This window comes from Trachypithecus francoisi, unplaced genomic scaffold, assembly GCF_009764315.1.
Source record: "Trachypithecus francoisi isolate TF-2019V2 unplaced genomic scaffold, Tfra_2.0 Lachesis_group15, whole genome shotgun sequence".
Taxonomy (NCBI): Eukaryota; Metazoa; Chordata; class Mammalia; order Primates; family Cercopithecidae; genus Trachypithecus; species Trachypithecus francoisi.
This window is the reverse complement of record NW_022681460.1, coordinates 44,554,975-44,571,666: the sequence shown is the minus strand read 5'-3', so window position 1 is coordinate 44,571,666 and position 16,692 is coordinate 44,554,975.

Below are 16,692 nucleotides of genomic sequence, written 5' to 3'. Positions count from 1 at the left end.
AAAATGTGGCACATATACACCATGGAATACTATGCCATAAAAAAGGATGAGTTCATGTCCTTTGCAGGGTCATGGATGAAACTAGAAGCCATCATTCTAAGGAAACTATCACAGGGACAGAAAACCAAACACTGCATGTTCTCCCTTATAGCTGGGAGTTGAACAGTCAGAACACATGGACATAGTGCGGGAAACATCACACACCAGGGCCTGTCGGGGGGTGGGGGACTGGGGGAGGGATAGCATTAGGAGAAATACCTAATATAAATGACGAGTTGTTGGGTGCAGCAAACCAACATGGCACATGTATACCTATGTAACAAACTGCACATTGTGCACATGTACCCTAGAACTTAAAGTATAATAATAACAATAATAAAAACAGTATTATCACTGTATGGAAGGTTTGGTGGGTCTTCCCATACTCATTCTCAATCCCAAACTATGAAATATAATTAAATTCAGAGCAGGTTATGTTATATTAGAAGAAGGGATGTGGCGGTGGGAGAGCTTGAACCTGAGATGCTTCATTTAGCTCTGTTTCTTAAAGTTCTTTCCCAATGAAATGTGTTATTTCTTGAATTATGAATTGTATTCCACAATTTAGGGGTGTATCAGTCAAGGTTCTCCAGAAAAACAGAACCAATAGGAGATAACCGTTCACTACTTATTTGTTTGTTTATCACAAGGAATTGGCTCACCCAATTATGGAGACTGACACGTCTCATTTTCTGCCATCTGCAAGCTGCAGGCACAGGAGTTCCAGAGGTGTAAATCAGTCCAAGTCCCAAAGGCCTAAAACCAAGGGAGCTGATGGTATAAATCCCAGTCCATGGCAGGAAAAGATATGAGATATCTTAGCTCAGCAATGAGGTGGAATAAAAAAGGAGGAAATTCCTCCTTCTGCTGCTTTTTGTTTTATTCAGGTCCTCAATGGATTTGATGATGCCCACTCACAGAGGAGAGGACCACTTACTTTACAGAGTTTGCAGGTTCAAAGGGAAGCATCCTTGCAGATGCACCCAGAAATAATAATTAATCTGGGTACTCAGAAATAATAAACATTAATATAAATAATAATTAATAATAATAATCTGAGCACTCAGAAATAATTAATCTGGGCCCTGTCAAGTTGACATGAAATTAACCATCACAAGGAGGCTCCATGCAGTCAGTTTATTGCTAATTTTTCTCCTATGGAGGTGGTAATTACTGAAAACTCTTGTTTCCTTATCTAGAACATTTTACCAGAGTTTTTCTGAAGAACCATCCTCTTAAGAGTAATTTGTTAGTGGAAAAAGAAGGTGAATGCCCTTTGGATAAATCTTTATCTGGAGTCAGTGTCATTCAACAGCGTAAGTATCACAAGGGTCCAAGCTCTAAAGCTGACTGAAGGTTCACTTAGATTTAATACCATGCAAGCACAAGACATTGCTAGATTTCCAAGTACTCTAGTAACCTATAAGTTTTCTGTTTTGATTTCTTCCAAATCTTACATCTAAAGTCACTTAATCTTCACATAAATATTCAGCTCCACCTCAGATTCTGAAAGGAGTCTTTATGAAGGGTATTAAAAGGAGCCCTAAGTCAGATTGCTTTAATTCAACAAACTTATTTTTATATTTACTCTAAACTTGACACTGTGCAAATTACTAATAACAAGATAAATAACCACAATGATAAATAAGGCATAGGCTTTACTATTGACACGATTATAGTCAAATGCAGTGGTTTCTTAAATGCTCATGTGTATAAGAATTATCAGAGATGTTGTTAAAAGTATATAATCTGATCCCACTCCTAGAGATTTTGATTCATTAATACTTTTAGGTGATCCTGAATGACAGACTTCTCCTTGGCAACATTCACCTAAGGATCAAGCACAGAATTGATAGTATAATACAATACAATGTTAAAGCACCATGTTTAAATAATGGTTAAAATCATAAGACTTGGGCACTAGAAGATCTGGATTTGAATCTAGCACTACTACTCACTACTTGTGTAACACTGGATAAGTTATTTAGTTTCTTTCTATCTCTATAAAATCCTACTTCCTAAAATTGTGATGTTTAACATACATGGGCTAACAACTGTAAAAGAATGAACTAAAGTTTACTGTCTTACTAATTGTGTTTTACTGTTGTCCTGCAGCAAAATACCTCAATACAAAATGGGACTTGAGATCCTGTAGGGATGAAGAAAGAGATTTGTAAAATTAGAAATGAGGCCTCATTATGTTGCCCAGGCTGGCTTTGAACTCCTGGTTGCAAGTGATCCTCCCTCCTCAGTCCTCTGAGTAGCTGGGACTACAGGCTCACACCATCACATCTGGCTGAAGAAATTTTTTTTTTAATTTATTATGCTCTAAGTTCTGGGGTACATGTGCAAAATATGTAGGTTTGTTATACAGATATACATGTGCCATGTTGGTGTGCTGCACTCATTGACCCGTCATCTACATTAGGTATTTCTCCTAATGCTATCCCTCCCCTGACCCCCTACCCCCCGACAGGCCCTGGTGTGTTGTTCCCCTCCCTGTGTCCATGTGTTCTCATTGTTCAACTACCACTTATGAGTTAGAATATGTGGTGTTTGGTTTTCTGTTTTTGTATTAGTTTGCTGAGAATAATGGTTTCCAGCTTTACCCATATCCCTGCAAAGGACATTAACTCATTTTTTTGTGTGTGTGGCTGCATAGCATTCCATGGTGTATATGTGCCACATTTTCTTTATCGAGTCTATCATTGATGGGCATTTGGGTTGGTTCCAAATCTTTGCTATTATGAACAGTGATGCAATAAACATAGGTGTGTATGTGTCTTTATAGTAGAATGATTTATAATCCTTTGGGGATATACCCAGTAATGGGATTGCTGGGTAAAATGGTATTTCCGGTTCTAGATCCTTGAGGAATCACCACACTGTCTTCCACAAAATATTTTTAAAGGGATTTACAGAGACATCTGATAAAGAAGGTTACTTATAGTTTGCTTTGTGTGTACAAGTTTCCCCAAGAAAATTTCATAACATTTACATTACTGACCAGTGTTTTTGAAGTTGGACTTGCTTTTGCAGAGAATGCCAGAAGTTCTGTTCTCAAAGTGGACTGGGTGCAAGAGAAAGGGCTGCTCAAAGGGTTTAGTCACATTTTTATTACATAAGTAAAAGGCTATTAGAGGCTGGCACATAAGCCCCCAATACATAGGAGCTATTATTCTAGTGATGCCATGCACTCTAAAAGAGGCATGTAGTTGACTGAATGGGGTCCTGCAGAAAGGCCACATCCTTATCCCCGTGTCTGTGAATATTGCTTTATATGGCGAAAGGTGTGATGAAGTTAAGGGTCTTGCGAGGAGGAATTTATTCTGGATTATCTGGGCGAGCCCTTATGCAATGATACGCTTTTCCAAAAAATAAATATTAGGTAGAGAGTTTTAAGACATATGAGACAGCAACATGACCACAGAGGCAGAGACTGCAGTGATTTGGCCACAAGACAAGGAACTACTGGAGGCAGCAGAAGATGGAAGAGGCAAGGGACAGATTTTCCCTTAAAACCATAGAGGGAGCATTGCCCTCCTGATGCTTCGATTTCATGTTTGTGGCCTTTAGAGCTGGGAGAGAATACATTTCTGTTGTTTTAAGTCATCTAGTTTGTGGTAATTTGCTACAGACGCTACAAGAAACAAATATAAAACAGTTAGCTCAGCTTGTGAATACAGGTACTGCTTTCTGAGCTGAAGAAACCTTGAAAGGAAAAAAGATCTCAGCTAGTTACTACTACATGTAAATCATCAATTAAAAAAAGAAAGAAAGAAAAGGAAACAGGAAACCGTCACAAGACATGAAACAGCATGATTTTTAAAGGTAACATAATGCTAGGAGATCATGAATTGTAGCTATGGATAAGAGATGAAATCAGAGATATAGACTAGGTCTTCATATAGCAGAGCTAAGGAGTCAAAACTTCTCTATGTTTTTGGCATCAGTATCACCTCAGAGTTTTATTTTTTTTTAATGCAAAGTTAGGAACCACACTCTAAATGTTATTCTAATAGAATCTGCATTTTAACCAGATTCCCGGATCATTTTATACACTCTGAAGTTTGAGAAGCATGCCTCTTCTCAAAGTAAGAGGTAAGGCTACTGGGAAATTTTGAAAGATTTAAAGCAGAGAGGTGACAAGATAATATTTGCATTTCAGATCAACCAATCCAAAGGTATTTTGAAGAACACATTTAACTGGGATAAAACCCAAATCAGAGACAAGTGACTTCAACAGTACTTGTTATTGTGATTATGAACTTTTGAACAAAGATATGGGTAAATATAGATGGGGAAAATGACAAAAATTTAAGAAATATTTAAACCCTGGTCTGACATATAATAATGCTGCTTTCACCTAGGTTCTATAATGTGTCTGCTTATTCATGCCTATCTTTCTAAAAGGATCTTAGAACAGGCTTCTTTCTGCCTATCCTAGTTTCCATTGAGGCACCAATAGATGATAAGACACATCAGTGAGTATGAGATACATTCTTCCCTACATATACAGGTTTACTAAAGAAATTGATCCAAGAAACTGTTACATGATTATTTGAGCCTTCAACCAAATCAAAGATATTTTTTAAAAAAGTGTCAGAGAAAGTAGAGGAGAAACTTCTTGGGAGAGCTGTTACAGTGTTGTGAGTACCCACCCCCTCTGGGGAATAGGCATATGTGAGTATTACCTTCTAAAACCAAGGGAAGCAAGGGGGATCACAAGGGCACTATAGAAAAACTTTGAGATGTGTTTTATGCAGTTAGAAAACCCAAGGCTGGATTTGATAGCTCACACATATAATCCCAGCACTTTGGGAGACTGACATGGGAGGATTGCCTGAGGTGAGGAGTTGGAGATCAGACATAATGAGTCCGTGTCTCTACAAAAAAAAAATTTTCATTAAAAAAAAAAAAAAACCAAAGTAAGTAGTGTTGCACTGACACCAGAAAAAGCTAAAGTGGATGGCAGATTGGGGTCTAACCTCACCTCAGGTAATTTAGAAGCTAAGAGGATGACTGTCCGCTTGGTGGCAGAGTCAGGAGAGTACTGTTGCTTTAAGACTGTCCTTCATTCTTAAAGCTTGTCAGAGCAAGGAATGCAAGCCACCAAAAGGAGAGTTAGAGTGGATCATTCTATTTTGGTTTAAATTTTGTTTATATTTTAAAATTATTTCCCAGGAGTATAGATTCAAGTTGTTCTGAATATAAAATCCCTAGTGTAGGTCATTCTGGATTCTATATTAGTGAAGTTTCCCAAATCTCCAGAGAAACAGAGTAAATAGGATATATAGACAGATGATTGATAGATTAGATAGACAGATAGATAGATAGATAGATAGATAGATAGATAGATAGATAGATATGGGTGATACAGACATAGATACAGAAGAGGGGATTTATTATGAGAATTAGCTCATGTGATTATGGATACTGTGAAGTCCGAAAATATGCTGTTTGCAAGCTGGAGAACCAGAAAAGCCAGTAGTGTGATTCAGTCTGAGTAAGGAATTCCCCTCAATAAAGAAAGTGTAGGTGCACAGCAGATTTCCCAGGAGTGGAGGAAAGAAAGATGCATCAGCCAGAGAAATGCAGGAGTTGGGAAGGTCTAGTTGGGAACCTTCAAAGAGTCCTCAGAAGTGTTTGTTTGTTCTTTGTTCCCAAGAAAAAGTTTGTTTTAATCCTTTACTACAACTTGCCAGGAACCCTTGTCTTTAGATTCAGAGAGGGAGACCTCTGGGCTTTGCAACCAAGCAAGAAATTTCTTATATCTGACCAGACACAGTGGGTCACATCTGTAATCCCAGCACTTGTGGGAGGCAGAGGCGGGCGGATCACTTGAGGTCACGAGCTTGAGACTAGCTTGGCCAACATGTCAAAACCCCTTCTCTACTAAAAATACAAAAAGTAGCCAGGCATGGTGATGCAAGCCTGTAATCCCAGCTACTAGGGAGGCTGAGGTATGAGAATTGCTTGAGCCCAGGTGGCAGAGGTTGTACTGAGCTGAGATGATACCAGTGCACTCCAGCCTGGCAGACAGAGCGAGACTCTGTCTCAAATAAATGAGTAAATAAATAAAGAGAGAGAAGCTTCCTATATCTCCTGATTTCCTGATCTTTTCTCAATCCCCCAACTACTAAGGGACATGTGTAGCCTTGGAAATTACAGAGATAAGTAGGGTGGGAGGATGTTGCGATATGGAGAAAGGAGAGAGAAGAAGGTCCACTCTACTTCCTCAGTGTGGGCTCTCAGCCTGAAGTAGGCTTATGCTGGGGTAAAAGGAAATGAATTGATACTAAATTCAACTCTGAATTTTTATTATTGCGTAGTACTATAGTCTAGTTGCAAGAGTATAATTGGAATAGTGTTCGTGACCTACAACGATTATGAAATGTTATGTTACTTAAAAGCAAACAACATAGATCCCACCAGAGTTTTCATCTAAGTACAGGAAATCCCCACCAATCAACTCCACCCACCTCCAGCACCAAGTAGAATTTAAAGAAACTGTAAGAGAAAAAAATAAAGTTTAATTTTGGATATGTCAAAAGCTATGCTTACTCAACATAAAAACTACATTTATATTTTTAGTAAACATTGCTTTTTAAAATGTTATTTTTTAAACTTGTGACATCTGGCAAGCTGAGTTGGTTCCATCAGGTCAGAAGATAGCTAAACAGAAAAAGACAAAATTCTGAAACTGATGTCAGCTGTAGGTATTGGTAACCCCTATTCACACCAGGTGGAAGGTCGTCTCAACACACAAACTTGCTATTCCTAGAATATAGTTGTCCACTTTCAGAGTCTCAAACTACAAGAGGATATTACATTCTTTCTGCTTTCATAAAAGAAAAAACAATAATTAGTGCTACATACATAATAAAATTGCCACTTAATCTTGTCTTGCTTATATATGTATTTAAAAGGCCTTGCTGTGTCTTTGTGAAAATTAAAAAAAGGAGACATTCTCCCAAAGAGAGTCTATGTCAGCAATTATTTGTAAAAATTCACTTTAGTCGTTAAATAGCCAAGTCTGTGCAGAGTATTTAAATCTGAGACTTTACGTTCAGGCAAGGACAATGTTTCACTTTGTTCATTAATTAATTATACTAAGATTTTAAATTTTAAAATGAGATATTAGTGAAACCAATATCACATTCTTAGGGAAGATCTTATTTTAATACAATCTTGAATATATAGTTTAAATACTGATATGCTAAAATTAATTATCCCTATTTTTTTCTTCTGCATAATGGCAAAATAAACAAGTGATAGAGCTGTAATCAGACTGAGCATCTCGTTTTCTAGAAAATGCTGATATCCTAGGTGGAAAAAAAAATCTTTTTAATAAAGAAAAAAATAAAGTAACCCATAATTGGTTTGTCATCAGTCCTGAGGTTGCCCTTCTTTATGAAATTTCGTAGTTTGCCAAAAGATGTGGTTCTGTATCCAGCACAGAAGCTGAAAGTGATAGAGAAGATAAGGATACTTTTTCTAACACTGAGAAACTGTGACCACCACAACTGGCAAGGGCCTTTGACAGGAAGAAGTTTCCACTTTAGAGCATAGACCAGGTGGCTCTGAGATGTTTTCTTTCAGCTAAATGGTAAATGTGTCAGAAACTCAATTTCCTTATTTGTTTAACCTAGATAATAATTAATAAACTTAAGTATCAGAAAGAAGAGCATAGCACAATGCCTGGCAAACAGCAAGTAGGTGTTCAGCACCTCAGCTATCATCTGTAAAAGCTGCAACATCGTTTTCTTGTCTTGTTACTTTGCCAACTCATAGTAGTTGCTCAATATATATCAATTGAATTAATGGATGAAAATTCAACTTAACCAAGAGAGCTAGCTAAATAAATATTTTAGTTTCAGCTTCTTGAGTCTATGAAATCCGAATCTTACGCTTGACTTGAACCTTGCCCATCCTGACCCATAATTCTGTAGAAGCTGCCTGCCTGGCCTGTGATTTGATTGACTTCAATTTCCCCAGTCCTGTTCGAGCTGCTAAGGTGGCATTTCAGTCTCCAGCCTGTTTCATCCATTTAAAGTTCTGTAGAAACACAGAACTTGTTAAATATCTTAACAAGAAGGAAAAAAAAAAACCTGGCAACTCATATCTAAACACGGAAGGGTGCTAAATCTATCAAAATAGTCATTGAAAATTATTTTAAACAGAAACTTGACATGAATAATACTAAGTAGCCCCTCAACTTTTAAATATTTTAATTTCACTTTTACTATAATAGTAATAGTTCCATAGTGATTACTCTTCAATACATTTACATAAAATTTTTTTTTTCAAAATTTAGATATAATTTTTGAGAAATTTACTGTTTCTTATAGAGTTCTTTAGGAGTTTCATTCTTTCTTGAGGGAGTGTTGTATACTTGCCCAACCCCCAAACCTGAAAATCACTGAAATGCTGCTACTTAGCCTCGTTTTCCATTCATTGTCAGTTCTGGCATTAGAGTCTACTGGGAAACTCTCAATTTTATTTTGTAAGTATTGCCCAACTTTAAAAGGAATGCTCAAGTTTAGCAATCTTGGCAGAATTCTCATACTTACATGTATTAGACAATTAGCAGGGAAAGAAAATGTTAGTACCCCTACTTTGATATTAATTCTCTTGTCAAATATGTTGAGATGCTTCATGATAGCTCAGAGTTTTTCAAAATAAAACCTCATGGAATTAATCACTGAGGGGACACATTTTGAAAAAAGAGTTTAATTTTAGGGTTTAAAAGCAACAAATTCTCCATATAGAGAAGTAGAGATTCAAAAGACATGTAGTAAGTAAAGAATTTGGGTTTGTTCAAAGAGAAGGCCTAGCCTTATAGGATTATCTATCTGGAGGACTTGGGTCAAACTAGGTATCTAGCAATGTGATTTAGGGTGGGGACTAGCCACACACATAAAGTTTTATGTTTGGGGCTAGATAACCAAAAATACCAACAATATAACTTATGTGGGGAGCTTTGGGTCACACAGCATCATAGTATTAATGGTCCTGGATTCTAAGATTAACCAAATGGGCAACAATCAATCAATTATGCCTATATGATGAAGCTTCCCCACAAAAAAAACCACTGGACACTATACTCAGGTAAATGTCCCTGATTTGCAACACTATATGCATGCCGTCACACGTAGATGACAGAACAGTGATATCCTGATTTTATGGCTAGAAGTCAAGTGAAATTTCACATTTGAAACTCTCCTTCAATGTTCCATGTGTGTCTTTCTTTGGCTGATCTTAACCTGTACCCCTTCCCTTTAATAAACCATAACCATGAGTATAACAACTTTCAGTGAGTTCTTGGAGTCCTTATAGCAAATTATCAAAACTGACCTGTTTTGGGGGACTCTTTAAACATGCAGTTGGCTTCAGAAATTAGGGTGGGGACTGTGCTTCTAAGTTTGTAATTGGCCCAAACTTCTCAGGGAATTTCCAGGTCTGTTTTAATAAAAAAATCACAGCAAATTAACTTGGCTGTCATTTTAGAAGTACCAGGTTGTGCTACAATGATGGAGGATAAAAGTTATGCTGATTTTGGTTTATCCTTATGGTAAGCATAACCTGTCTTTGAAGTCTAAAGATCAATGACATCTTTAATGTATAAAACTGTATAATAAAAAACATTTTCCACACTGTTATTAGGTTCTCCCATAAGAAAAGTCTTTTAAAATAGAAGGTGGGAAATATCTCTTTCAAGTATCAAAAAGCCTCATAAATTAAGGCCAGGATGGCAACAAATTGAAAAAATAGTGAGTGACATACCATATGATTTCCTTCATAAGAAGTTCAAAATCAGAAATAGTAGTCTATGTTTATAGAGATCAGAATAGTGGCTAATGAGGGGTGGGTGAGGTGGGATGGGGATTTAGGTGCTGACTAGGAGGAATCATAAGGGAGTTATATGGAGGGTTGGAAATGTTATAAATCCTGATTTGGGTGGTATTATGTTGTAGAAAAAAATGAGTCCTGACACATGAACAGGAAAAGTTAGGCACACAAACAGTTTGAAGAGTGAGGAGAAATGGAATTTACTGGGCAAAAAGGAAAAAAACTCTCAGCAAAGCAAGAGGAGTTCCTGTTAACAGGCCCCATCTCACAGACTGAATCCCAGGTCACCATATAGGAACTGAAGAACCCAGACTCCTCCCCACTGCAAATGGCATGAACTTCACAAGGCTCCACTTCATCCTCCCAGTGCGCAGGCTGGTCAGAGATTCTCTGGGGACCCTCTCCCTTATCTTCCTCCTATGTCTGTCATTCCTTCCACTAAAGAAGTACATCTAAGTGTTGTTAGGATAAGGATAAGGACAAAGAACGATCTTAACTGCTTCCTGCTGACAGGGAGTGCTGTTCAGGGAAAACATTAGCTAGAGCTCCATCAGAGGACTACCTAAGTGTCCCTGGCAAAAAGAGCCATCGTCCGAGGCCCCAGTTGCATGACCATTTAGAGTCTGATGGCCTGAAGGGGAGAAGAGACAATTCGAGTTATTATAAAACATGCATCGAAATGAATAAAGGGTGGAGTAAGGACAGCTCAAAAATCCCATGGCCTTTTACCAATTTGCACAGGGAGAGGGAGGGCAAAAGCCCAGCTGGTAAAAAACCTTTTACCATTTTGCCAGCATGTCAGGCTTCTGGGTTCCCTTCCGCTGAGCCCAATCCTAAGCCAACCAGTCTAATGTTTGGGAAATTAACTCTGGCAAGATTGGAGGATGCATCTGAGGAGAGTGTCCTGTAATACAGAGACACAATTACCTATCTAAGAGAGGACAGAGGAGGAAAAAGGAAAAAAGACTCCTGTTTCAAAGGCGACCCAGGGGTTTGGGATACATTCAAAAGGGGTACAGACTGAAGATGAATGCCTAATGATCTAGAAAGAGGGGAGCAGGCATCCCTGGTTCCCATCTCTTCCTAGCAAATAACAGGGGTACATGACAGAGAGAGAAAGCAAGGCATTGCTTTTTCTTTCCTCCATTATTGTATCCTCGAGTCCTGGCAACTGCAACAGGGTGCCACCCATGAGTGTCAAAGTGGCTTTCACTCATGTTAACAGGGTGGTGGGGCAGGGAGTGGGAGTATCTGCTCTTACCCACTTACACCCTACCTCCCCTGCTGTCAGTAGCCTTTGAATTCCCTAGACCTCATTTATGCCATGGATGCTAGCATGACCTTTATCCATGAAATGGGAAGCTTGGCCTAATTGGCAGGAATCAGTCATGCTCACCTGCACTATGCTTTATAACTTTTTTTTTTTTTTTTGAGACAGAGTCTCACTCTGTCGCCCAGGCTGGAGTGCAGTGGTGTGATCTCGGCTCACTGCAAGCTCCGCCTCCTCCCAGGTTCATACCATTCTCTTGCCTCAGCCTCCCAAGTAGTTGGGACTACAGGCGCCCGCCATGACGCCTGGCTAATTTTTTGTATTTTTAGTAGAGATGGGGTTTCACTATGTTAGCCAGGATGGTCTCAATCTCCTGACCTCGTGATCCACCTGCCTCGGCCTCCCAAAGTGCTGGGATTACAGGCATGAGCCACTATGCCCGGCCACCTTTTAAATTCTGTTATCATTTGACTCTTCCTAGGGTTTTGAATCAAAGCTTGGAATTGAATTTTTCTTCCTAGGGTTTTGAATCAAAGCTTGGAATTGAATTTGGGACAAAATGTGTCTCAGGAGGAGTTGCATGGACTCCTTATCATAAGCCAAATGCTAGGGTATAGCTGTGGAATGGAGTCCTCTTCCAACAAGGGAAGGAAAATGATGTCTTGTGATATGCCCAGATAACTTGTCGCAATAGTTATGCTTGCTAAGATTTGGGTGCATGGTGCTTGGCTCTGGTTAGCTCCCTTGTTCTTACTTTCCCAAAAAGGAAACCTGCAAGTGATAGACATCCTATTTATTCCCATGACCTGGAAGGATCTGCAGGATAATTACATAGAACTAGAATATTGATCTAGATTTTTACATTACCCATCCCTCTTGTTCCTTCTGAGCTGCAGCTGGAGATTGCTGGTCGGTTCACAGGAACAAGAAGGGTTAGTCTAAAATGTAGGCAAAATCTTAAAAACAGCTAATGAATGTTGAATCTAATGACAAATGTATGATAAGTTTTGAAACATAATTTCTCTCTCTTCAGTCCCCATTTTTGTGAAAAAACAAATCATGATAGAACCGAGTTTGCAAAATAGACTTTAGTCTTTTTTTTTTTTTTTTTTTTTGAGACGGAGTCTCGCTCTGTCGCCCAGGCTGGAGTGCAGTGGCCGGATCTCGGCTCACTGCAAGCTCCGCCTCCCGGGTTCACGCCATTCTCCTGCCTCAGCCTCCCAAGCAGCTGGGACTACAGGCGCCCGCCACCTCGCCCAGCTAGTTTTTTGTATTTTTTAGTAGAGACGGGGTTTCACCGTGTTAGCCAGGATGGTCTCGATCTCCTGACCTCGTGATCCGCCCATCTCGGCCTCCCAAAGTGCTGGGATTACAGGCTTGAGCCACCGCGCCCGGCCTAGACTTTAGTCTTATACTTGGCCTGATTATTTGCATAAAATGCAGCAAGAATAATTATTTCTTTCAGAAACAGGAATTTTAGATTGGTTTTGATGGAACTCTGTTCCACAAGGAATCTCAGCTAAGACCTTTTAAAGCCAAGTCCAGCCATGGGTTTGTACCCTCAAATACCTGTGAGTTGGGTAATCCTCTCCTCTTAAGGTTCCAAGATAAACTTGGAGCTCCTGAATCTGTCAGGAAGTGACATTCTTTACTTACTACATGTCAGAAAAATTACAAGGACTGAATAGACAAAGGTATGAGACCAGTTTTCTCAAGGGGCTTTTATCAGCAAGTTGAACTTGACTCCTTAAAGGAAAGCATATACTCTTCCAGTCAAAGCCTTGGTAAAACAACCAGTTTTTCCAATTGCATCCTGTTGCAAAAGAAAATAGATTCTTATTGCAATGATGCAAACAACTATATTGCCATGAGTTAAGAATACTCAGACAGTCATGGTGACTCTCGCCTGGAATCCCAGAACTTTGGGAGGCCAAGGCAGGAGGATCACCTGAGGTCTAGAGTTCAAGACCAGCCTAGCCAACATGGTGAAACCCAATCACTACTAAAAATATAAAAATTAGCTGGGCATGGTGGTGCACATCTGTAATCCCAACTACTTGGGAGGCTGAGGCAGGAGAATTGCTTGAACCCGGGCTGTGGAGGTTGCAGTGAGCCAAGATCGTGCCACTCCACTCCAGCCTTAGAGTGAGACTCTGACTCAAAAAAAAAAAAAAAAAAAAATACTGATAACTAATTTCCATATTCTGGAAAAGCCAAGCAGAAAGAGAGACAAATATACTCCAGATTTTGTTCAGAGGAGTATACTTTACTCAATTATTAAAGGCCGTAAATATTTCAAAATAAATTCCAAGCAAAAGTCAAAAAGATTGCTTCAGTTTTCTATGAGTTCAGTCCATTTAGTTAACTCTTGTGTTGCTTGGTATCAGTGAACACTTTCGCTCTTCATGAATCCTGTGCATGTTTCCTTTATTCCAATGTCACATTTCCAAAGTTATCTGAAACCTGTATTGGAGAGCACCTGTCAGAGTACTCTAGCTTATTATAAACCATCTTTTGAAAAGGATTGAAACAAGACAATTGTCTGTGAATAACAAAATGTTCAGGGTAGTTACAATTAGAAACACAGTTGACATAGAAGTTCCATTATCTCTGTGTTTTACAATAACTTAATATAACTACCTTAATTATGATTGATAGCATATACTTTAGACATTAGAACTTTAGAAATCTCATATCATTTTCAAACATATGTTAGTATTAACCACCAAAATATAACCTAAAGAAGATTGAACACCATTTTGGCAATCCCATGCAGCGAAACATGTCAAATAATCCTGTTTACCTCTCTTTTAAATACTCCAGGGGCCCTCTGTAGCATCCAAAAGCCAGCCAACAGCAAAGACAATTTTGAAACTGAAGTTTGATTTTGGGAAACCTTTTAAATATGCAGAGGTTTAAAATACTTGATGTTATGAAACAGAATTCCAGATTACCATAAGTTATTTATTTTGCCAAAATGACTCAGAAATGTAAAAAAGTAAAAACCTTTTATAACCCTTTATAAATTTTGCTAAAGAGCAGATTAGTGCCTTAAAAGTACCTTGTTGTGCTTTTATTTCAATGCTCAATTTACAGAAAAACCATATAATACCCTTTTGAATTTAGTCAATATGTTCATACATGGAATTTTTGCAAGATTAATTTTTATAACCCTTTCACCGCTTGTTTGAACTTTAGCTTTATCTTACCTAATTTAAAACAATTCTTTAACCCTAGGCAAGAATTTATACTTCCATGCCTTTTTATAATCTTTTACTACAAATATTTACTGTTCTTACATACCAAACATGTAAATCTATTTCTAGTAGTTTCATGTTTTAATGTTATAATGTTATAATGGTAACTCCCAGCAATTTTTAACTTTAATATAAAACCTAGCCAGTAGCTTTAATTATGTGGTAGGTGCAGCCAAGGTTTGATTCCTTCCAGTATACTTAAGGGCCTAGTCAATTTTACATATCCCCGGGCCTTACCATTTGTGGAGCAGGCAATTCAAAGAGTTCTCAAAACCCAAAAAGCAGTTATAACTTTAAAACATTTACCAAACCTAGTATCAAACCTGCATAATTTAGTTCACTTACTTACATTTTGACGACATCTGGGATTTTATCAATAATTTTTTTTTTTTTTTGAGACGGAATTTAGCTCTTGTTGCCCAGTCTGGAGTGCAATGGCACTATCTCGGCTCACTGCAACCTCTGCCTCCTGGGTTCAAGTGATTCTCCTGCCCCAGTCTCCCAAGTATTTGGGACTACAGGCATGCACCGCCACACCTGGCTAATTTTGTATTTTTTTTTTAGTAGAAATGGGGTTTCACCATGTTGGTCATGCTGGTCTCGAACTCCTGACCTCAAGTGATCCACATGCCTCGGCCTCTCAAAATGTTAGGATTACAGGCATGAGCCACCGCACCTGACCCCAATAATCTTTAAGGCTGTTTTTATTTCTCAAAGATTAAAGTCACATGAATTTAAAAGTATCACAGCTTTTATCTTCCCTTTGAAAAATATTTGATGTAAGCACTCATCTTCCTTTAGGTCAATTAATTTGAGCTATTTTTATAGACATCACAAATACAACACATACATAAAATTACACAGGTAGAAGAAAACCCAGTTGCCATAAGATCTTTTGCTTGCCAGTCTCCTATTTGGATTATTGGCCTCCTGGTGGAGCCCTTTAAGAGACAGGGCCAGGAAAACACATAGCTTCTAAGGCCTAATACACAGGCATAACTGGGGGCAAAAACAGATTTTGAGAGGGATCTATCCACTTTTAATTCCTGGGGTTCCATTAGGAAAAAAGAGGTCTCTACCTTCTCATGCATTCATTGAAAGTGGCAGGCAAAATGGAGAAAAAGAATTCTGTTCACTGAGAAGAAAACTTTTTCCACTGGGAGGCCGAGGCAGGTGGATCACAGGTCAGGAGTTCAAGACCAGCCTGGCCAAGATGGTGAAACCCCGTCTCTACTAAAAATACAAAAATTAGCTGGGCGCAGTGGCAGGTGCCTGTAATTTCAGCTACTTGGGAGGCTGAGGCAGGAGAATTACTTGAACCTGGGAGGTGGAGGTTACAGCGAGCTGAGATTGCGCCACTGCACTTCAGCCTGGGCAATCGAGTGAGACTCTGTCTCAAAATGAAACAAAACAAAACAAAACAAAAACCACTTCTTCCAGCCAAAGAAGATCCCAGAAGAGAAAAACATTAAGATCTTTTAAATATACCTATAATTTGGATATCCATTTTTAATTAAGCTGAATGATCTTTAAGAAAATCCTTTTAACACCCTTATTACCTGACTTTAGCCGTGCCAAGCAGCCAATATTTCTGGCTTTCAAACTTTACTGAAAGCTCAGGGAAAGGAAAATCCAAGGTGGTTCATGCAGAGGAAGAGAATCAATAAATGGCAAAGGTCGCACAGATATCAAAGCAGAAAGGAGTCATTTCCTAAGCCAGGATTGAACCTTGGCTGTGCAGACACTAAAAAAAGCATTGCCAGGGGGTTATACATCATGCTCTCAAGGACCTAAAACAAGATGGAGGCCTGTAGCAAAGTGTGTTGCTGACCATTCAGAAAGTCACGGAAAGCACACCGGATTGGCTATCGCTTAAGATCAATCTCACAAATCCTTTTTCATAACTAAAACTTTACAGAGAATACGAACAATGATCACTGGGGTCCTGGCCTGGTTAAAAGGTTTTCCAGAAAGAAAAAAAAACCCTCTCACATAAAAATTAACTGCTGACTAGATAGAGAAAAGGTAACAAAAGTTAAAGTGCAGGGTTGGAAAGATGCCTGGGGGAAGAACTTCTTTTTCAAATTGGTTCCTTTTCCCCCGACATGGATCCAGCAGGAGTCTGGTCAGCCAGCGCTGCAGAGCCCGAGCCCCCAAGGCAGCCCTGGGGCCTGGGTAGTGGCTGTGACTCATTCCTGCTGTGCGGTTGGATACTGTACACACGTGTGGCAGTCAGGGCCATGCGCCCCACCCAGCTGGGAGGGAAGGTGGTTG